Genomic DNA, 24,386 nt, shown 5'->3' with positions numbered 1-24,386 from the left:
CTTTATAGAAGTCTCAACAGTAGCATTCAGAATAACGTCAACATAATTTATTTTCAATGTAAAGTTGAAGTTTAATCATTTCCCCTCTTTGTATTCATTCCAACGATTACAGTCATGTTGACACTGAAAACTGTTGTGTACTTTATTTGGCGTAGAATAAATTTACTTGAAGAGTTCTATGAAGTTTTTATTCTTTTTTCATCTGCAATTGCATTTGCTGTAATACAAAAATAAAGGCAACAATAGTATACCGCTGTTCGAAATTTATAAATCAATTAAGAAAAAATAAACAAATCCTGGTTACAAACTAAAACTGAGGGAAACGCATCAATCATAAGAGGGGATCTACGACACAACAAAAACACAACATTAAAATGTAACACGTACAGAAACGAACTATAATATAACAATGGCCATTTCCTTGACTTGGTACAGGACATTTAAAGAAAAATTGGTGGGTTGAACCTGGTTTTGTGGCATGCCAAACCTCCCGCTTTTATGGCAATGTAAAATAAAATGACAACATTACTTGACAGGACTACAATACAAATAAATGAGAGAACATATAGGACAGAGAAACGCACTAATAATAGCTAACAAAAGGTAATAGGTTTACTAAAAGTTAATACGCTAGACGTGCGTTTCGTCCACACAAGACTAGCCAGTGACGCTCAGATGAAAAAAAGTTCGAAAGCCAAAACGAGTACAAAGTTGAAGAGCACTGAAGACCAAAAGTTCCAAAAAGTTGTGACCTTTTCTGCCTGGGATAAGAACATCCTTATTATTGAGAATAATTCATACCTTTGCCGACAGTAAAATTTATAAAATTAGTATATAATATGATAAAACTGAAGTGGTGACTAACTACTGAATAAAAACGGTTACATTTCATAAAACAACTTAAACCAGCACATACAAATACACAGCCGAGTTAGCCAAAGCAATCAACGCACTTGTTGACGTCACATAAAAGTCAAGATTAGATTTGTAAGACTGATAAAACATTTATTTATAGCAATGAAAATTACAATACTTATTAATATCAAATTGTGGTAGTGATTAGATAATTAATTACATAATCTAGCTATGTCGGTGTACACCAAGTATGTAGTATAAGTTTCGTTGATCCAAACTAAGTTGTTTTGTGTACAAGACTTAACAAAAGACCGTACTACGACATATAAAGGTTTTTCTTATACAAATTATGACCTGAGTTGAGATTTGTCTCATTGACACTAGTACTCATACCACATCTTTTTGAATTCAAAAACTTGGAACAAAGGTAAAATAAATTATTCTGATATGCTTGATATTTGTATTAGTTGTTAATGGCTTTGAACAAGCTGTCAGTTAACTGTGAGTACTCTCAGATATGTACCTATTGTCTTTTTATTGTTGAGATGTACAAGTACCCGGCCACGTCCTCATGTATCATTGTCCATCTGATGAGTTAAGACTTTTCCAAATGTTTTATATAGATCGTTCTTAAGTTGTACTGTTATAACACTGTCCCTGCTAAGGGGAGAGTTCGGATACCACTAGCATGTTTAACCCCGCCACATTCTGTATGTATGTGCCTGTCCCAAGTCAGGAGCCTGTTATTCAGTGGTTGTCGTTTGTTAATGTGTAACATATTTGTTTTTGTTCGTTTATTGAACGTACATAAGGCCGTTAGTTTTCTCGTTTGAATTGTTTTACATTGTCATTTCGGGGCCTTTTATAGCTGACTATGCAGGGATGGGCTTTGTTCATTTTTGAAGACCATACAGTGACCTATAACTGTTAATTTCTGTGTCATTTTAGTCTCCTGTGGAGAGTTGTTTCATTGACAATCATAAGACATCTTTTTTTTTGGTTATATTAGATACAATTTTCTATTAGAACACTGCAACCATATCGGTTTCACTTTTTTATAAACAACCTTATAGTAATATATCAGTCAAATGCTTCTTGCACTACACAAAAATTCGGACACAAATAGTTCTTGGAACATATTGTATAGTTATGTACAAAAGACTCAAGAATTTGTAAATGTGAGACTTTTGTAAAAAAAAATCTATCGGCTTAATTTATATAAAAATAAACTATAAATTACCTTGGCAGACAGCAGCAAACGACATCGGAAAAATCGTTATAAAAGAGAAGCGAAAGAACCAGAGGGACAGTCAGACTCATATATCGAAAAAAAAAACTGACATCATCATGGCTAAAAATGAAAAGACAACAGACAAATAATAGTACAAAAAACACAACATAGAAAACTAAAGACTAAGCAACACGAACATCAACATGAAGCATCCGTCGTGTTGCTTATGTTATCACAAACCCGGTAAATAGTATAATTCGGTAGGTCACTTTCGTGGTGAAAGGGAAGTGAATTGTTGTTACGACAAAAGGAACATATCAAATATCATCTGTAAAACCGTTATTCCAACGGTCAACAAACTCGTGATGGCATCCGTAAAATTTACGAAGAGATGATTTCAACTTAACATTTGGAACACTTTGTTTAATATCTTCCTTGTGAGTGTCAATAGTTGATCGTCTTCTACTGATTCAATATATATTATTATTGTTTATTACCTAAGATAAAGACGTCAAAGACAGTGTCGGTATTTATATCACAATTGCAAATGTTTTTGCTTTGCGAATATGTAGATATTTTAAAATATGGTCCTGAGGAAGGTGAATATACAAAATAGACAACCTTTAAATTTTGTTTTCTCTGAGGGCAAAGCGCGAACAGAAATTATTCTTGGATTGACCTTTTTTATATTCCCCGCTAAAAGAGTCACAATTGTTTATTTCAGCGAACAAACGGTATTTGCACTTGATGAATATCTGTTTCAGTGTTATTACAAATTGTGTTTTATTTGACACACTCATAGTTAAAGGGAAACTTTTTTGAAAGTAGTATTTATTTAACTAGCTATTATTCAAAATTAATCAAATTCAAACAAACTGCCCAAGACGGAAGTAACTATAATAATGTTTCACTTGAACATGACATTTCCATGCCATGAATGCTTTATTGTATTTGGTGTCATGGGTGTAAATGGTACGTTATCTAGTGGTTTGACCCCATTATCAATGAAGTTATTTGTCGACAGTTTGCACAAGTTTGACATACCGACAGGTTATTCGTAATAGGTATCCCATTCGGACTTGGTGTGTAAATGCCTCCGGCCATCGGGGTGATCTGACACTGACACACCAAGTCCGAATGGGATTACTATTTTACATCCAAGCTGTTTTATATTAGACGAGAAAACATTTATAATTCATAAAATCTAGTATAGAACACAACACAACCATTATAACATACTTTATATATTACTATATAATATATACCCTTTATGACCTCGGAACACGATTTGTATTTATGAAACCATGTCAACTCGCCCAACTGGCTAATCGGCCCACACTTAAACGCCACTTTCTAAAATAATCGCTCCCCTTTTTTTTATCAACCTGCCTCTCTTATAAAAAGGGTAGAGAATACCATTGAACAATCAGTCTTACGACTCGCCTTAATTATGGAAAGTATAAAAATTCCAATTATGAAAATATCTTGCTTCCTTTAAATATATTCAATAACATGAGAGTTGGTACCCAGTCGTCCTCGTGTAGGGGTATGTGTCGTGGGTTGATATGCTAAAGCTCCCAGCATAGACAATGGATTTTTTCTACATAAATTTTGAAAGTGTGTATATTTTGAATAACTAATTTTAATTTTTATTGTAGATTAGGCATTCCCGTTAAAACGTTACAAAACAAAGGAAAGCATGCAAAACAGAGAAACTCAAACTGGGGTGATCTGGTAGGGATTACCCGGCTCAGATCAACCCTGGTAGAACAAAGGAGTTGGTATTAATTCATGATCTGCAAGAACATGAATTTAGACGCTGACAGAAGTTGTTTCTAATGTTCGAACGGTGGCATTGGTTTCACATATCTTCATCAAGTTAGCTTCACTTTGTTACTGTAAGAGGGTAATTTCAACAATATCTTCAGTACATGTATTTATAACAGATATGCATAGCGCACGACTTATTTCTTTTAGTTATGACCTTTCCTGTATAATTGTATTTGAAGTTTCTGATCTGTGTCATGACAACCTTATAATGTCACGATCAGAAAATTAGTTCACATCTTGGACAGTATTAAAAAAGAAGATGTGGTATGATTGGCCTGTTGACTTTATGGAGTGATTTGTAAATTCAGCTTGTTTAAAGATAACTTTCATTAAACTTGCACATACTTTTGCATCGAGCACCTATGATAATTGATTAATTGTCTAAATGGGCGTCTGGTGCAGAAAAACTAGTACCGTTGATGAAAGTACTACTACTGGGTCGATGCTTCTGCTGGTTTACTGATAGTCCTCGAGGGTATCACTACCTCAATAGCCAGCACTGCGGTACTGGTATGAAAATCAAATTTGCTATAACAAAGTGTTTGAAATTATTTCAAATTGAGGAATGTATCTCCCTCGTGCAAATCTTGAATTTCTTTGCCCGACTTTTGCTATATTTTTGTCCTTTTCTTTTTAGACGCTCCACATCTGTTAAAAAAAGTTTAGTATTATAAAAATTTGGGCATCAAGCATCACTGAAGAGACATTGGTTGTCGAGATACGCATCATCTGGTCATCAATTTGTTTCATATACCAAAATAACAAATATTCAGGATCAATTGAAAAGGTTTAAGGATTAATAACGCAGTGGTTGAAAATCAGAGAAACAGTTAAACTGAACTTTAGCTAATTACATAACATGAATCTTACAATTAACGAAAATTCAGTATCACTTCGGAAATAACAAATATAAACAAATGACCAGAAGGTGAAATTGAAATTAGTGGACATCTAATATTGAACATGTTTAATAATTTGTATTGTTTCCTATCATTATTTAAACAACACTAAGCCGTATGCTCATATTAGTTTTAAAATACCACCACAATTTCCTGGGAAAGGATTGAAGAAAAATTTTCGAATTGCAAAGGGTATTTTGGTTACGAATCCATTTCCGACAGCAAATTGCATTCCGGCTATGACATTTTAATTTAATTTAGCGTATATATACTTTTGAACTATTCATCTTTGTTTATTGTAATAATAGCGAGGATTAATTAAAAAAATAACATCAATATTTTAATTCTTGTAATCTAAAAAAACATACAAATTAAAGGAATTTAAATCTTAATCTTAATACAAACGATAATTTTTCTAAAAGATAAGAAAGCGGTACAGTACAAATTTAAAGTTGATGGATTTCAATGTTGTTTTTGTTTAAAAATCGTTTCACTCTGAATAAATTACAATCATAGATTTCTCCCCTTTTCTTTCCTGTAGTTGTTTCAAATAGACTTTGTCAATGGTTTTACCTACACTCTTGTTCTTAAGCAGTTTTAGTTAATATTGATTATGTTTATTCATCCGATATCATTGAAACAAAAGTAAATGTTAACTGCTCCAGACGGCATTCGACTATTATTGTTCCTCCAGTGACGCCTGCGGTCCTGACATTTTCAAACATCAAGCATAATACAAACAATACGGAGCTGATAGAACCAAAAAGTTTTTCAAATATAGCCAAATCTAAGCAAGGAATCAAAGATTTTTAAGATGCAAATTAATTTCTCATTTGAAAGGAATTTACAAAGTTTGTAAGCTATCAATTACTTGCAGCTCCTACTCAGACTTTGTAAAACGTCATCCGTGTCTGAGTAGAAAGTTGATGAACCAGGGGTATGTCAAAGAACGTCTCGTCCTTTTTCTAAAAAAGTTCATCGGAAGGTACCAAGACCTTGTTAATAAATATTCCGTATCAACTTCACAAATAATACACGATGGTCTTGATGTATAGATTCTGCGTACTGATGTTGTTTATCATCTTAACAACGTGTTTTATAGTTCTTTCATTTGTCTTTGTTCTATTATTAATATTACTTTTACTGTTAATGGTTTTATGTGATATTCGGTTGACGTGGCTCGGTACTTATACATCTCGTCAATGTGTTTGTATCGTCTTTCATTTTTTGGTGGTGTGTTTTGTATATGCGACTTTTTGTATTTCTTTGGTTCTTATAACGTGACTCTGTACTTTAAAAGATCCCGTCAGTATAATATTGTTATATTATGAATGACAATATACGTTGAACCACAAACGTCAAAATCGTTCAATCGCGTAGTGGAATTAACTATTTGTGGATTCTTATAAACTCTACATATAACTTTTGGGCTAGTTTAAATCTCGGTCTATTTCTGAAATTTATTCTTACATAATTTTTGTAACCCTGCATGCTAACATTGCCTAGGTAAATTTTAAAATTGTTTGTATGCACATTGAACGACAAATCTATGTGACGTATAAAATTTTCTGACGTCAGACACACAAATGAATGCATGTGTTTGTAGATAGATGTTTTTGTGTTCTGTTAAATTGTTCCTTTTAAAATTGTTATACGATGATGACTGATGTACCCATATTCTGACTATTTTATGTATTGTTAACGCATCAATGTAAATATAACGGAAATTGATGAGACTGTCATCAATGAGGGGGTTAGCGCTATAAAACCAGGTTTAATCTACCATTTTCTACATTTGAAAATACCTGTGCCAAGTCAGGAATATGAAAGCTCTTGTTAATTCGTTTTTGATGCGTTTTGTTATTTGATTTTGCCATGAGATTATGTACTTTCCGAATTGATTTTCCTCTAAGTTCAGTATTTTTGTGATTTTACTTTTTACTAGAGTTTGGGTAAATATTTTTTGTAAATTTACCCTTTTTTGTGCATAATTTTATTTGTATCGCGTAAATAGCACTAAATAGTTAAGACATGTGAACCGCAATTAAATATTAAAACGATTTCGTTTATCGATTAATCGGTTTTAAAATGTAACGTATTCAATATGTTTTAAATAAAGATAAAATGCAACATGTATAAAATTAACGAAGTATTAATAACATTATTCTGTATCTGATCCATATTTTCCAAAATGACTTTAATTAATTGTTGTGAAATGAAAGCAATATCACAAAAATGGTTGGTCAAGGAACAAGAAATATATAGTTTAATATAAAACAACATCCCTTACATGTACCGATTCTATTACATCTATTTTTTTAAAAAAGATGTAGGAAAATAGTGTTAAGATAAATTTAGTATCACTACGGAAAGAACAATTATTAACAAATGACCAGAAGGTGAAAACGAAGTCTGTTAATTTCGAATATTGAACATGTTTAATACTTTGTATTGTTTCCTATCATTATTTAAACAACACTAAGCTGTATGCTCATACTAGTTATTAATTATACAATAATACCATACTTTATAAGTAAATGATTGAACAATTTATTTTTCGATTGGACAGAATTATTGTTCAAAGGGTATTTTATTTCGAATTAATTTCCTGACAGTAAATTGGTTTCCGGTTGTTGCCTTGTACTTTGTTATGCACCATATGGATACCAGGTTAATTGGTGTTACGTTCCATTATTTAGATAAAATGAGAAAACAATTTTGGTTTTGAAGAGAACATTTATCATGAGCACAGTTAATTCTTAAACTTGATATGACATTCATTTGACTATAATAATCCGCACCTTTTCAAAATACAGTTGGAATTTTGCTATATATAAAGACGACATGTATTTCTAAACAATGGGAAGTTTTCAAATATGCATTTGTATACTTTTAACTGCTAAAGAAGGTGAGTACTCACATTGATTAAAACTTTATCATGCTAAAAAACAATTACGTGTGTTGATTATCAGAGAAACCATAAAATTTGTGTTTATGGTAAAATAATCCAGGTTTTTTTTGAAAAAAAAACCATCACTATTTGTCTATTACTTGTCATCTTAAAAACATAGAAATTATAGGAATTTAAGGTTTATGTTTATTGTAAATAATCAATTCGGCTTGTCTCCTAATATCTCCAAGTCTTTTAGAAACGTTAAAAGAAAGACATATATTTAGCAATTTTGTGTGCCCTAACGAGTAATCATTTTGTTACAGTGATTATGAACACAAAGCAAATATCAGTACCGTCACTCACTGGTTTGCTTGCCTCTTTGATTCGCATACGTTAGTCTTTTAAGTCTCAACTTTAAGTCTACGGAATTAAAGGTCATCATAATATTTGCATCTCTAGTGCATTTTTGAAATATGAGTAAATTTATGTACTTTCTGAAAATAGAAAGGGAATACAGGAATAGTAAGATGATGCCATCAGGTGATGGCAATTGTTGGGTACAACTTTATGGTCTTTACAAAAAAGCATATTAAAGTGACTTAACATTTGACTCTCATTTTATATGGTTCGGCAAACAATCGTGTTGTAGAGATACTTAGCTAATTGATGACCGATTATTTAAAAATATGGAATATGTGAGCAATTCAACCTGGTCGAACTCATTATAAAATAGTTATCAAAGGTACCAGGATTATAATTAAAGACGCCAGACGCGCGTTTCGTCTTCACAACTCATCAGCGACATTATATTCAAGTAAGCAAATACATTTAATTCCCATAACATAACATAAAACGTTAAACGTGTTAATATCCACTTTGTAAACCCTCATAAATATCAATGAAAGATTTCTAATTAACTTTTATCACCTTTTTAAGTCCTTGGCGGTAACTGACCATTATATTGTGTTTGGAGATAACACATGATAGAAGCAATATATTTTGCATGTTCTTGGTTAGGGGAGGTATATTCTTCGATTATACATTTTGAACATTTTTGTCCAAATTCTCGAAGATGACTTGAAAAACATTTGATAACACTCACCATAATGTGCATTACCCTGTGGAGATGTGCATTAGAGGTTTGACATTTTCGAGATGGTGGCAATGAAATTTTCAACAAATATAACTAGTCATTAAAATTTTTAAAATAGTCACCGTCACAAAGGAAATAGTCCAATAAGATAAAAAAAATAATAACCCTTCAAACCTCAATTTGTTTAAGGTTAAAAGTGTTTTCTCTTATAGTTGTGGCCTGTTATCTATTTCTTGCATGCAGATATATTTATTAGATCATACTGTACGGAGTATTATACGAAAAAGTGATATGAAAATTTGATTGGCTTAATCATCGTCATGAGACGATATTTCGACATTTCCATTGGATATTCGATAGGTCACTGATAGCTTTCATAGGTTATGACGATTTACATTTCGTCCTTTGAAACGAGCGAATGTGATTTCTTCAATAATATTCACGACCCTTACACTTTTCACCTTAAAGTTATCATTTTGTCAAATTTTATTACACTTTGAAGCCTACGAAATGTTTTAAAATGCCTAATGTTATAGTTTGACGCCGGAAAAAAATATGACGTCATACCGGTATGTTAAAAGACTAGATCAACGATTCGCGGGATTTCTTTTTCAACACAAATGAAATGTTGGCCATTATATAAATAGGTTTAACAAATTGTTAGAATTTGATATCGCTTCATGTCAATTCTCGTAATTAAATTAAACCTTATCGTAACAAATCTACTTAAAATAAATAAAAACTATACCAAGTAACAATTGATACACACGTCTGTCTAATTCATGGATTATTTATGTCTTTGAATAAAATGAATCATTTCTTTCGAAGTCAACACAACATGTCTAAATAGTTAACAATGAATTACAAATGGTTATTAACATTGCTTATTATTTTCTACTATTAGGACTTAGTGAATTTACATCAGAATCTAAGCTGACATGGATGGACGCACAATTGTATTGTAGTAAAAGAAACAGTTTCCTAATACGAGGACAATCACAATATGTTCGCGGGAAGTACTGGACAGGAGAATATGAGAGGTTGTCTCGCTGGATGCATATTATAGGTACATGTTATATTTTTTTAAATACATTAACGATCATAATATTTGAAAAAGTAAAAAAACAAAAATACCGAACTCAAAGGAAAATTCAAAACGAAAAGTCCATCATGTTCCTAACAGACCTGATTTTCTTCCGTTTTTTAGCGGAATTCCGCTTTCCGCTCGACTTCTTTCCGATTTCTTGCTTTGAATTCCGTTTTTTTATTTATCACGGCAAAACCGGATAATTTTCCGCTCTTCTCCGAATCCGATAAAAATTATATAAAAAAAACTTCCAAAAGCGGAAATAAGCTCATTTTTGATTGGCCATAGCTATGTTTTAATAAAAGGACGAACGTGATTGGTCGAGATTTCAAAGTCAAGATGAAAGGTTGTACTTCAGAGGGACTCATACAATTTGGAAGTTGACAAAGGTGTCAAAAACTGTTGGAAATGGGATTGGGTTGAACGTTCGGTTTATGGCAACCCAGTAGGCCAGTTTATTAGGAAAATTAACTCAAGAGGAATTGCCAGATGTGAGTTATGTCAAAAAGACATCAATTACGCTGGAAGAGGCTGGAGACGTTTGGAGCAACACTTAACCAAAAAACTTCACCTGGACAATTTGAAAATGAGAAAAACAAACCACAGCCTGTCTGGTACGTTGAAATTTCTTTATTTATTTGTCTAAATGTTGTGTATCTATCTTTTAAGCAATGGGGTATGTTCTTTTAGGATAAGGAGAACTGTCCTACTCTCTTTGCTTTTCTTTCTTTGACCAAACTTTAAGGCCTGGGAAATTGGGGATAGGGGGGTATAAATTCTTAATTTCTAGGGGCTACTATGCCCAAATTTTTTGTAGGTCTGGACTTAGTTTTTTCTGCAAATATTTCTTCAAATGATGTATAAGTCAAAGGGATAAACACCAACACACAGGTTGGGAACAATCCCTAAAGAGGGATATCCCTTAAATGTCCCAACCTGACAAAAGCAATAATTACCACTTAATCTACAATATAAAAACATTTTAATGCTGTAGTCAGACATTTTGTCAAAATGCATCTCAAGTCTCTTTTAACTAGATTGACTTGTTGTTGTAATACTTAACTTGTTTTATTTTTAGGTGCATTTGGAGCAAAATTAGATACTCACCAAGGTATATATGGATTACATCCAATGTTCAAGTCATCTGCAGAACTAAAACAACCTGCACCAGCTTCACTTACATCATTTCAGGATAGGGTAACAAATATGGAATTTATGGTAGTGGCATTTACTTCCGAAAACTCTCTATCTTTTTCCCTTGTGCCAAAAATGCTTGAATTGGCAAAAACTTTATCTGATGATAAAAAGGCTTTGGACTCCATCACTATGAACAGAACCACTGCTTCATATAAGACCCGTTTTGGCGTTGGAAAAACTTTTGAAGAAGATCTTATAAGATGTTTGAAGACAGGTTGCTTTTCCTTGAATATGGATGAAAGCACAAGTTCTAACTATCAAAAGGTGCTAACTATACTTGCTAGTTATTTCTGTAAAATCTCAAACAAAGTAGTGGTCAGGCATTTATCTTCCCTGACATGTGTTACTGTGAACAGTGAAGCTCTGTATACAAAAGTTGTGGATGTATTTGAAAAAAATGACATACCATGGAAAAACTTGACATCAATCTTAATGGATTCATGCAACGTCATAACATTTCAACATACAATGCTATTCAGAATACAAAATACAGTTTGAAAGCAACTGAGAAAACAGCTGTAGAGTACTACAAGAAAAAAGATGTATTACATGAAAAGATAGATCCTCACCTGTGTAAAAATATGAAAACTGCTTGTAAGCAGTACAAGGAAGAACTGCTCAAAAAGAAATTAATCAATGAGGAAAAAAAGCAAACTTACAAATCAAATCGCAGGAAAAAACAGTTTCCAAGAGAAAAGCAAAAGAATTGATTGAAAAAGCAGCCAAAAGAGCAAGATTCGGACACATTACCTCAGCTTCTCAAAAGACAAAAGGACACTATTGACACTGAAATCAATGAATTATGGAAATGAAATTGCCATTATAAATTATTTATACACCATAAATGTTTACCCTTATTAAATATTAATTATTTCCTTTTCCTATTTATTATCAGAAGTTGTCAGCAATTGAGAAAGTATGTTTTTTCTCTTCTTAAAATCTAAAAATGATAGAAGTTATATCATATTGAACGTTTTTTTGAAAAATGGGGAAAAATCTTATATAAAAACAATGTTTTTTAAAACTAAATTTAAGTGCCAGGAATAGCCCAGATTGCATAATTTTGCACCATTTATCCCAAAATTTTCTGGGGGCCTTAAGCGGCCCCCAGACCCCCGACCGTGAAGGCCACCTCGCTGCGCGAGGTGGTTTGGGTCGCTTCGCGACCCAGTCTGTCTCAATATAATTATATTTCAGCTTTTTTTTTTTTTTACATCAAAATCAGGTCTGTCCTAATCAAATGGCAAAATCAAAATCTAAAACACATCAAACGAATGAAGGAATAACAACTGTCATACTCATGACTAGGTATAGACATTTTGTAATGTAAAAAACGGTGGATAAAACCTGGTTTTTAAGCTAGCTAAACCTCTTAGTTGTATACCAGGCGCATGAAATGTCATTATATGTACAACAATGTGTGAACAAAAACTACAGACATAAAAGGTAAAAATGTAAAAAAATGGGGTACAGTAGTCTACATTGTGTTATAATCTTAATGAAAACAAAACCCAAATATGTCAACAAAGAAACCCCAAAAAGGCACATCACACCAGCAAAAACGAAAGACAAGAATACGAAAATTCACTATAGCAAAACACAAAATATATTAAACACTAAAGTAATATTCATTAAGACAAGGAAAAGAACACTATTGTTCGCACAAATGAGTTTGGTATGCCATTCTTTAGTTTGTTTTCCAAGAATCGTAACAAATTGAATAAGGTTTAATATAGGATTGTGTAGACTTTTCATACGGACATTGCATGAAATCTTTATCTCTTACGACAACAGCAAACAGATATTTTTTTCATTTCATGAATCGTTTTTTCAAAGGATGTTACAGTTTGAACTACTTGGAGGATAATACAGACATACGGCGTAGACTCCCTTTGGCGGCGCCTTGTTTAGGATTATGCCAAGAAAGTTGTTTGCCGGTCAATGTGTTTGCATTTTCCATCCAGGTAATTGTCACTACACGAATGTTTTTCATAATAATAACTATTAAATTATTGCCCATATTTGCAAGTTTAAAAAATAATAAAAGTTTTCTACTTCGTGTCAATGACGACAATAAACAAATTGTTCTATCGAAATGTATAGTCGTAACTTAATAACTAATATAATAATGACACACATTATATTAATCCTCTCTTATTGTAGAATAATATGTGTTTGTGTTTGGGTAAAATCCCGGAAAAAAATGGTTTGTCACCAAAGAAATGTGATGGAAAATGTCGAGAAATAAAACAGCATGATATCGATTCGTTCCCAAATGATTGTGGAAGTACAAAACATACAAATATTTTCAATGTGTATGCCACATCGCCAATTAGAATGAAAAATGACTATGGTACGTACAGATAATTCAGGTGTTATGTTTTATTTTCTAGCAGTTGGCATTAAGCTGTTTAATTTATATATATATATAACATATCATGTATTATTGTGTTACGATGCTAGATTATACCTGACGAGGAAAGGTACCACCCGGGCATTGAAAGCTTTATTATTGTAGAACCTTGGTGGTCGAGCGCGTCGGTCATAGTGCAGAGGATTTGATGCCACGATATCTCATTAGCATCAGTGCGAGTCCCGGCCACGGAAGAACAAAACAATTTGCTTCTGCAAATTTACAGATTAAACATTGTTGGGCTGATGTCAAGTCGAATTATACATGTGTTTTTTTATTGTGATTGGCGAGTCGGCCATAGTGCAAGGCGATTTGGTGCCACGATATATCAGTAACATGAGTTCGATTCCTGGCCAGGGAAGTACAAAATTGTAGAATTTACAGATCTAACACTGTTGCGACGATATCAAGACGAATTATATATAGTTTCTTTTGTAAATGATGGTCTTTATTTAAACCAAAACTCGCATGCATGGTTATGGAAGTGACTACGCATGCAAGCCTGAATCCAAATTATTCGTCAATTGAGATCACCTGGGCAAAAAAACTTACTATCACTATCATAGACCACAATAAGGGTTGGTAAAGGGGTATGTAAGAGATTTGCTCTGTAAAGTTTTGGATAAGAGGGTTAAGGAAAGTTTCCCCTGACAGCTTTTATGAAAAAAAAAATAGAGTTGGTACCTACCATCATTTGCTTCCATTGACTCAGTCTTCAGTACAGGACTTTTACAGTTTTAGGAAATGTATTCCTCCTTCCAAACATCAATATTGAAAAAAGTTACCAGCGCATTGATTCGTGATAATTTGTATAACGAGCAAGATTATAATTTCAGTTTCACTACCACATGTCAAATAAAGATTAATAATTTTGTATCTTACTGATGAACCTTTCATACAATGTTTATTATGAACAAATTTTCAAAACTAGCAGGCCAATTTGCTCATTCCAGCTAGAACACAGAAGTTTATTAAAAAGATTTTTGAAATATGAAAGTCTTTGTCCAATAAAATTGAAGGTCATATGAAACAAGTGACTATTGGAAAATTATGTTTATCCAATTCTTGAACCAATGCATGCATTTATCATAAACTTGGTCCTCTGTGCACGATTTTATAATTTTTTACGCTAATATATCGTATAATCGTCAATTTTATTCTCTCTGTCTGTTATGGTTTAACAAATATGGCAGCTCATTAAATGCCGTGTTTTGATTCTGAGGTTTACCGGTTGTCACCTTATAGTAAACAATCAACAAAAAAGTATGAATAGGAGCACATGTTTAACATGTACAATCAGATAATAGTTTATTAAAATGACAGACCCATGCGTACTGCGATCACCGGACTTTTACGAGAAGGTTCACGCTAAGGTCACTTTGCATACGAAAAATATGTCGACGAATTGCTTCCTGGAAGCAAGCAATTAAAAAAAGTAGACTTCTTCTAAATGTGGACAAATTAAAGAATTTTCTTCAGAAAAAAGTATATGTTCATATGTTTAATAATGACAACTATTCATTTTGTTATAAAAAACCCATATGTATATTGTTTTTTAATTTGATGTTTCATATGACTTTAATTCTTGATAGTTCAAGAGTAATATAGCCTTCCAAGTGAGTTTACATGAACATCAATATTGTTTGTTCGTGTTGATTATGACATTTTTCTATTTGATTGTCCACATGTTCATGTCCGAAGGTCCAGAAATTCTTGTAGTGTTTTTCAAAAAGATTTAGCCCTCGATTTTTTCAATTCAATTTGATGAAAAAAGGGAGCAGCAACGTATGATTCGTTTGGGTCTCTCAATAGATACATGTCTAAGGTGTCAGGAATTTTATCACTCTAATGACTTGAAATTCTCAATTGGACGAAACTGTTTGACATTTTTACCCACTTTATGCACTATCGTGTATTGAATAAATGCAGATTGTTGCCATGTCTACACCAAAAAGAAATTATATTTCACCATTTTATCTATTGGAAATCAAAATGTATGGAAGATGCTTTTTCCATATATATAACACATGCATAACACAAATATAAAGCCTTATCTATTTGCAAGCAAATAGGGTGGTGAAAAGGGTGTGTCAATTTTAGGTACTTTTTCTTAACTGTGTATTGCTACCTAAATACTGTCCCTTATTATCAAATCTACGATAAGTTATTGTTTTCATTATATTGAACATTGACTTTGAAATATAAGGAACGATATATTGTTGCTATGTATTTCCAATATAATCGACACTGTCTTGGAAATACTCATTACATTGTATGACTTCAGATTAGAAGAGAACTTATTGGTTTTAATGTAAAAGGTGATTTACATGTTAAACTTAATTTTTAAAGTTAAATTTAACGAATAGCATACATCAACGCTTCTTATCTTGTTATATTGTGTTACAAACTGAAAATTTGAGCAGTGTGTCAGCCTTGAATTTATTAACGACGAACACCTTACTGTTTTAGGTAACTACATAAAAAGTAAATTATGTGTTTTCCTATGGACTACCGACTCTCCTGACAAATACGAGTTTATTCCTATGAATTGTGATAACGTTTTACATGGAGGAATTTGTCAAGAGAAAAGTATGTATTCTATGATATGTTTCCCTCGGTTTTGGTTTTCTTATTATACTCGGATTCGTTTTCGCCTAATCGATTGTGAATGTATCTTCACAAGGATAGATCATTAACTACTGTTGCCTTAATTTCTTTATCGATAACATATATTCCTATCATATCATTATACAAGCTTACACATCGTCGCCAAAAAATGTTTATGAATAATTCATTCCATGAAGATTGTTCATTTTGAACACAACACTTTGTATTTAATTTAATTTTATCTTTATTCGGGAGTATATTGGAGTGTGTGTACTAAGTGTAAATAGTAAAACTCTTTTTCAATTTCGATAACATTGCTGGTCGATAAATTGTTGATCAGTTTACAAATAATATGTTTAACATGTTTCACAATTTATTAGTGGTAGTACAATTCAGATCACCTGGATTGCGTGCATCGCAGACCGAGGAAGTCATGGTACAGTAACTGATTATGAGAAATGAAATACATTGTACAGACAAGTCAGCAGTTGTTCATAAGGTTCATTGCAGTTCTTAGGACTGACAAATATCTTTTTATCAAATGGAAAGTACTAACATTCAATGAAAATAATCAACACAGAAAATACGCCATACATGTCACGTGCACTAAGTCATTTTATAATTAAACTATAATCCTGGTACCTTTGACTATTTACATTACTGGGTCGATGCCACTGCTGATGGACGTTTCGTCCCCGAGGATATTACCAGCCAAGTATTCAACACTCCATGGATATTAATACTGTGGTCATTTTTATAAATATCCTGTTTACAAAAACTTTGAATTTTTCGAAAAACTCAGGATTTTCTTATCACAGGCATAGATAAGCTTAGCCGTATCTGGAACAATTTTTTGGAATTTTGGATCCTCAATGCTCTTCAACTTTGTTATTGTATTGCTTGAAACGCGCGCCTGGCGTACTGAATTATAATCCGGGTACCTTTGATAACTAACTAGATACCGTACAGAAGCTGTACTATTGACGATAATTTCTAACGACATTTGTTTTTTAAGAACTCAAAATAATAAAATTTTATTATATTACAAACGACTACTCCAATTTGTATTTACAAATTCTTAATTTTGAAATATAAAAGATCCAACAGATTCATGCACGTACTCGATAGGATTGCACGCAGTCCACATACATTCCTGCTTTGATTGCGACTTTTTTCCAATGCAACATTTGGACAAAACGTGAGTGTTTTGTTTTTATTTAAAAATATTGGGGAAATTTTAAATAGGTGAAACACTTTTGACATTATACTGAACTATGATTACATTTATACTAATTAGAATTTTAGTAAGCAAGAACGCTAAAACTTATAATTAGTATAATGATAAAAAATGTTTATCTTTTTTAAGAAGACAAGAATGAATTCGTCAAATTAAAAGAATATGGCACATGGAGCGATTCACTTGATAGATGCAAAAGAGATATGGACTCTTACCTGTATGGAAACATTTCTACTATAATAGAAGCCGAGAAAATGATCAATAGATCTACATTTAAAGGGAAAACCAGCCTCTGGCATTGGATTGGTGTAGCAAGACAAATTTATCTATCATCAGACACAGGTATTAATTTATTTACAATCAGTTACAGGTACCTTAAAATACCGATGAAAATTTGCTTTACTTCGAGTTTACTTATTTGCGTGGTTGCACACATTTAAATCTTTGGTTTTTCAATAACATATCAAACAATTAAAACGAATAACAATAAAACAAAATAGCAATTGATAGGATTATTAAATGCAGAAGAATAGCTATCTGACAAATGTAAAAAAAGAAAATGTGGTATGATTGCCTATGAGACAACTCTCCACAAGAGACCAAATGACACAGAAATAAACAACTATAGGTTACCGTACGACTTGATTTACTGAGACGGATGGTTGCTTACCACAACTGGAGCTTTAGTTTTAGGTAGATGCCATAACATGCCCCCTATATAAACCAATAATTTACAAACTACAATTTCCATCCACCATTGTCTTCATAAGGAATTGCTAGTACAAAGTCAGAAATATGACTGTTATTTTCCATCTGTCAAATGTGTGTGAGATTTTGAATTTGCCATCTGTCAGTTTTGGAATTTCCGTTGTTTAATTTACTTTTTTTTATATGGCACTTAAATCGGCCTTTCCGCTACAAATTCTGTTTTGCTAATTACCGCCTCTATTATTGTTAATATTTGCATTGAATACCAGTTAATGGTTTTTGAATTGCATGATGGACCATTGGAATTGTTTTTTGAATTATTTGTATGATGGTACGTCTAGTGAGGAATATTTCATACAAATTCAAGAAGAGAACAAAATAATGTCTAAAATAAGCTTTTTCATACCAAATGTGGCATGCTGAAAACTTATTTTGTAGACAACATGCCTGTCCAATTAAGGATATGATTGATAGTATTACTAAACAGTACATTAAGAAGTTAAATGCTTCACCTTAATGGGTTAGGTATTGATATCATTTCAAATAGTCGTATTTTTTAGGCCTATTTTTGAGTTGCAAAACAAAAAGTAAGACTATCATCTTACAATCTTATCGGAATATATTGACACGATTTAAAAAAAAACAATTATGTAAACGAACTGGAGTCGGTTTCACAAAAAAACTTACTAAGTATACTGAATTGTTCATGACTTACGACCAATCCTAGTTCTATTTTTTTTTTGTGTGATATCAACTCTTTAGTTTAATTATACTAGAACACACCCGCGAAATCGCGGGCATTCAGAGCGGAGTTAAAAAGTATGTAAAGTGTTGTTAGAAGTTGTATACCTTCTCCTTCATTTCCAAAATTCCCAATTTTTGGTTTTCTATCAATTTCAATATGAACATACATTTAGTATGTTATGAACATTTAAGTAAGGAGCCTGTAGTTCAGTGGTTGTCGTTTGTTTGTGTGTTACATATTTGTTTTTCGTTCCTTTTTTGTACATAAATAAGGCCGCTAGTTTTCTCGTTTGAATTTTTTTACATCGTCATTTCGGGGCCTTTTAAAGCTGAGTATGCGGTATGGGCTTTGCTCGTTGTAGAAGGCCGTACGGTGACCTATAGTCGTAAATGTCTGTGTCATTTTGGTCTCTTGTGGAGAGTTGTCTCAACATGGCAATCATACCACATCATTTTTTTGTAATCAATGAATTTTGTAAAATATTTAATGAAAGGAGAATTTCAGAAAAGGTATCAAAAGTTCACATGAATGATTTTAGCGCTTATCTGTATATTACTATATAAATAAAGTGTATTCACTTTCAATTCTTAGTTTAGTAATCGATCCATGGTGGTCAATTGACATAGTATACAGACCCTCTCCATTTAATAAACTCTGAACAGAATTAAAATACACTTTATTCGTACTATTTGTTTGTTCAAAGTATACAGAAAAACGCAAACCGGAAGTATAATCTGACTTAAAATTTCGTCCAATGACGAGACAATATCCGGATGCCTTTTTTCTCGTTTTTCTCCCAAAATAACTCAATCTGAATATTCATATGAATGGATGACAAATGCGACTATGCACTGTATATATAGGACACAGAGTCGTGTTGATTAATTTATTGTGGAAATAAGAAAAGCGACACCAAAAATGAGGTCTTCTCGTTTAATAGTATAGATGATTTGACATTTAGTACGACGTCCATTTTCAAATTATTCAATACAGAACTAATAGTGGCGTATATCCAACATAAGAGTATAGAAGATACTAGAATGCTTAATAGATCAAAATTAAAGACTTTAACATAAAATTGACGGTTGCACCCCTGATGATGGCACTTCTGTCATAATAACTAGATCTATTGAAGAACAATTGAAATATAAATATTTATGCAATCTTCCTACAACCGTAACAAACCATCTGATATGTTGTAAGTGTCAGAATCCGACTAGTAGTTTTTTTTTATATCGTATGTGCAATGTATATATGAACGGAGAACCTAGAAAGTAAATTTCAGAATTTTTACTTATTTGTTACAAAATCTTTCATATCAAAATACAAAATATATATTATACATCTGTACAACACGATAATAATGAATGAAATACATAGACACTATAATAACATATTACATAATATATAACATAATACAATAGCTTGGCCTAGAAAAGGGGTCAACTAAGCTAAGCACAAAATAGCCTTGTTAGTCAAAACAAATCACCCAGTATATTAAAAAAAAACACAATAAAATTACTTATTTAAGAAAATATTTGAAAAACGGGATGGACAATGGGAAAATCGATCAAATTCCAAATAAAAACTTATGTTGTACTGTTATACCACTGTCCCAGGTTAGGGGGTGAGTTGGGATTCCGCTAACATGTTTAACCAAACGCCAAATTATTTATGTATGTGTCTGTCCCAAGTCAGTCAGGAGCCTGTACAATATGTAGTTCAGTGGTTGTCTTTTGTTTATGTATTACATATTTGTTTTTCGTTCATTTTTTTCATATAAATAAGGCCGTTAGTTTTCTCGTTTGAATTGTTTTATATTGTCTTATCGGGGCCTTTTATGGATGACTATGCGGTATGGGCTTTGCTCTTTGTCAAATGATTGTAGACATATTATCTAATCATATTCAAGGTGAGTGGTATTAAGGTGGTTGAAGCATAAAATAATAGTAATAAAAAAAAAAAAAAAAAAAACAAGTAAGTTTAACTCATCATTTCATAAGGCTAACCTTTAGTCGTATAATGATATATAATTTGGATGATTCAAATTTTTGATACAAATATGCATGTACCTTTTGTTCATTTTCACAATATTGAATAAAAAACCCAGACGAATAACATGATTATTCTTTTCAATCTGTGACAGGAATATCTGTTGACACCAAGTCGGTAATTCAGTGTAAGAAGTGTCACGGGTCACGTTGTTATTTGACGTCTGATTGTGATAATCAGAATGAACAACTATTGGCTGTATGTAGCAGTGATCAGCGTCAACCAAAACCCACCAAAGATGGTAGGAGTGTTTATAAACCCTTGTTGTATATAAACGTATGCTACTGTAAGGAAGGTTGCTAGAACTAGATGCATAAATAAAGTATACCGCTGTTCAAAAGTCATTAATCGATTTGGGAGTAAACAAATCCGGGTCACAAACTGAAACCCAGAGAAACACATCAATTTAAAGACGAAAACAAAGGAATAACAGGAAGACTAAGCTGCCACAAAAACAAACGCCAACATACATATAATCGATCTTTTTGGTAACAACTGCTATATTCCTGACTTGAAAAAGGACATTTTTAGAAAAAAAAAATGATGAGTTGAAACTGGTTTTATATAGTCAAACCTCCATCTTTTATGACAATGTTAAAAACATTCGCTTATATGATTACACTACATGAGAGCAATACAACAAAAACACAAATGGAACGCACAAACAAATAATATAAAAGTCGACAAAACATGCAAACCGAAGAACAACAACAATGAAAACAGCAGGTATTTTACAGATTAATACACGTCTGTGTCTTAAAATTTAGCTTTGGCTATGAGTTAACTTCTGAATTCAAGTCACTATACACGTTTTCAAACAACATTTTGATATCCTATCGAACCTAAGTTTGTATGTCGAACGACAAGCTAAAACAATAATTTATGAATTTGAATATAAATTGCTTTTTAAACTGGTAGTAACTGAAATTCTAGTATGTGTTTATCATTTACATTTAAGGACAACGATTAACGAATAATTGTGTATTAATATAGATTTCTACTGCACAATATATTCTTTTTTATTTACAATTTCTATATTATTTTCAGATACCAAGACTAACACCATAGTAATTATCCTTCCTCTAATCGGATGTTTTATTGTCATAAGCTTGGTAACGTTAGCAGTATGCTACACCAGGTATTATGTGTATCCTTCTAGCAATTCATTAATTTACGTCAATGATAAAACTCGTGATGAATTTGTTTCAACTATTCTATACACATTTTGGTCAGTCACATACCCCCCCCCCCTCTCCAAAAAAACCCCAACCAATTAACATTAGGAAAATGTAAAATAAAACAAATCAATTTTAATAGAGGAACGAAGAATATTATTAGCTACATAGTGTGCTAGTGACCTAATACGGTGTATATGGGATCATATGGAATTTACTGATCCCATATATACCGTAGTAGGTCACTAGCACACTATGTAACGAATTTATCTTACCGACTATCTTAGCGTGCAAAATTTAGACCTATCTAAATGAGCAAGTCTTCAATACTGTTAGCATTAAGAAACTACTTCCACTGATCTTACAAAATCAGATACCAACAAACAATAGCAACTTGTTAGGTTTAAATGTTTTTAATTGATTTATTTCAATCTTAATCATCAGTAGTTTTGTTTTAATAAAGGGACGTAACACCACTACTAACCGTGAATGAAATAAGCCCCGCCTGCTTACTACCTTATATGGAATATAAAGGGACGTAACACCACTACTAACCGTGTATGAGATAAGCCCCGCCTCCCTACTAACCTAATATCAAATATACACGGTCTCCACAAGGACGCTTTTAACTAATCACATTCCGAGAAATGTATAGGATATAAAATAAATACTTATACATCTCGGCATTGTGTTATTGTTCTATGGTAAGTTTGTATTCTTGTCTTTATTTTTTTCTAATGTAAGTGCTTTGTCTCTATGCATTTTAGTGCATTTTTGTAACATATTTGTTTGTTTTACAGTGGTTAAGATTATTACACGATCCTGACCACTATTTTTGACATTTTTACGTATTACATGTGTTTGTTTTGTTCACACATCGTTGTCAATATAGTGTAATTGGATGCGACTGTCATACACGTGAAAGGTTTAGCTAGCTATAAAACCAGGTTTAATCCGTCATTTTTAACATATGCCTGTACCATGTCAGGTATGCGAAAGTTGTTATCCATTCCTTTGATGTGTTTGATCTTTTGATAAAGGGCTTTCCGTTTTGAATTTTCCTTAAAGTTCAGTATCTTTATAATTTTACTTTTTATATGTTGTTTCGATTCATAGCTATTAAAATGATAGTCAACATGATATTGACAATTGATTAAATTATTCATTAATTGACTGTTGTTCAAAGCCACGGTCGGCACTAATCTCGTTTCAATTAGTTTTTATTGGCGAAGAACCCGAAACGTACCTTTTAAATTCGGCCATACAACTACGGTTTGAGGTGCAGCACAGCTATCAAACTCTGTGTTGACATACTAACGATACTGTAGTTGAACTACTTAGATCAATCGTCCAACGAAACCACCTTTGGTATTGACAATGGCCCATTTATCATATTTGCCAATACTTCCGTAACTAAAATATTTGTTACGCATGAATATAATGAGTAATTCATCACACTAATTTTCAGGCGACGAAAAGGGATGAAAACAGATAAAGACAGCGCCAGTACCAGCCATGCCTCACAATATACAAATAGTCCTAGAAGCATTCACAGTCTAAAGGCAATTATCACCAGCAAACTAAGCTTTTGGAATGACACACCAAACAGTCAAGATAATTTCTCAGATGTATCGTCTGTTGTAACAGTCGTAAATTTGTTCAAAAATAGATCTTATTGAAAAGGAATGTAAATACAGTGTAACCTGTCTTATCCGACACACTGGGGGACCAGAAACAAAATGTCGTATTAAGCAGGTTGTTGGATAAACAGTTTTTTTTCTGTAATGATATACAGATTTTGGTACCAAGAAAATGTGTCGGTTAAAGCAGGATGTTGGAATACTCAGGTGTCGTATAAGCCAGGTTGCACTGTAATCGTAAATATGATTCGATTATAACATTTACCAATGATTTCTTGCTTATGGATTGACTTTGAAAATTTTTTTCTTGTTGTAAACTGATAATATCAATCATATTCAGTCAATTGATAATTAAATAGTTTGAGTGCGTCATTATAAATATATATCTATCAGATCTAAACATATACAATGGTGCAAAGTGTGATAATAAACATTGACAAATAACTATATTAAAAATTTCAATTATTTCCTTTGGTGCCGCATACTTGTCATTATAGTTGTTTGCTTTGTAAGTTTAAATAAAATAATTTTAAAATGACAAATTTAAGTGTTTTCAAACGTTAGTAATTCGTTAATGTACCTGTATAGGCCAACATTATTGTCTTCGTTGAGTTTGATTCAATTGACGACATATGTTATGAAAATGATTTTTACAAATAGGTAGAAAAAAAAAGAAGCATAGATTACCTAAGGACCATTCGAAGCTTAAAGTAGAAACTAACCA

At 32.3% G+C, this 24,386-nt stretch overlaps 2 long non-coding RNA genes across 2 annotated transcripts; both read left to right on the top strand.

The window, feature by feature from the left end:
* The first annotated feature begins 9,716 nt into the window (after window positions 1–9,716).
* Window positions 9,717–13,428, top strand: LOC143085283 (uncharacterized). The gene is made up of 3 exons (XR_012981290.1): window positions 9,717–9,867; window positions 12,922–13,049; window positions 13,249–13,428. It is a non-coding gene; the product is annotated as an uncharacterized LOC143085283 (long non-coding RNA).
* Window positions 13,429–20,950: 7,522 nt separating this feature from the next.
* LOC143043167 (uncharacterized) lies at window positions 20,951–24,018 on the top strand. Its single transcript, XR_012968234.1, has 3 exons — window positions 20,951–21,088; window positions 21,895–21,985; window positions 23,491–24,018. It is a non-coding gene; the product is annotated as an uncharacterized LOC143043167 (long non-coding RNA).
* Window positions 24,019–24,386: the final 368 nt, after the last annotated feature.

Source organism: Mytilus galloprovincialis, chromosome 8 (genome assembly GCF_965363235.1).
Source record: "Mytilus galloprovincialis chromosome 8, xbMytGall1.hap1.1, whole genome shotgun sequence".
NCBI classification, from domain to species: domain Eukaryota; kingdom Metazoa; phylum Mollusca; class Bivalvia; order Mytilida; family Mytilidae; genus Mytilus; species Mytilus galloprovincialis.
Note: the sequence above shows the minus strand (reverse complement) of the source record. Positions and strands in the feature narration are given on the sequence as shown.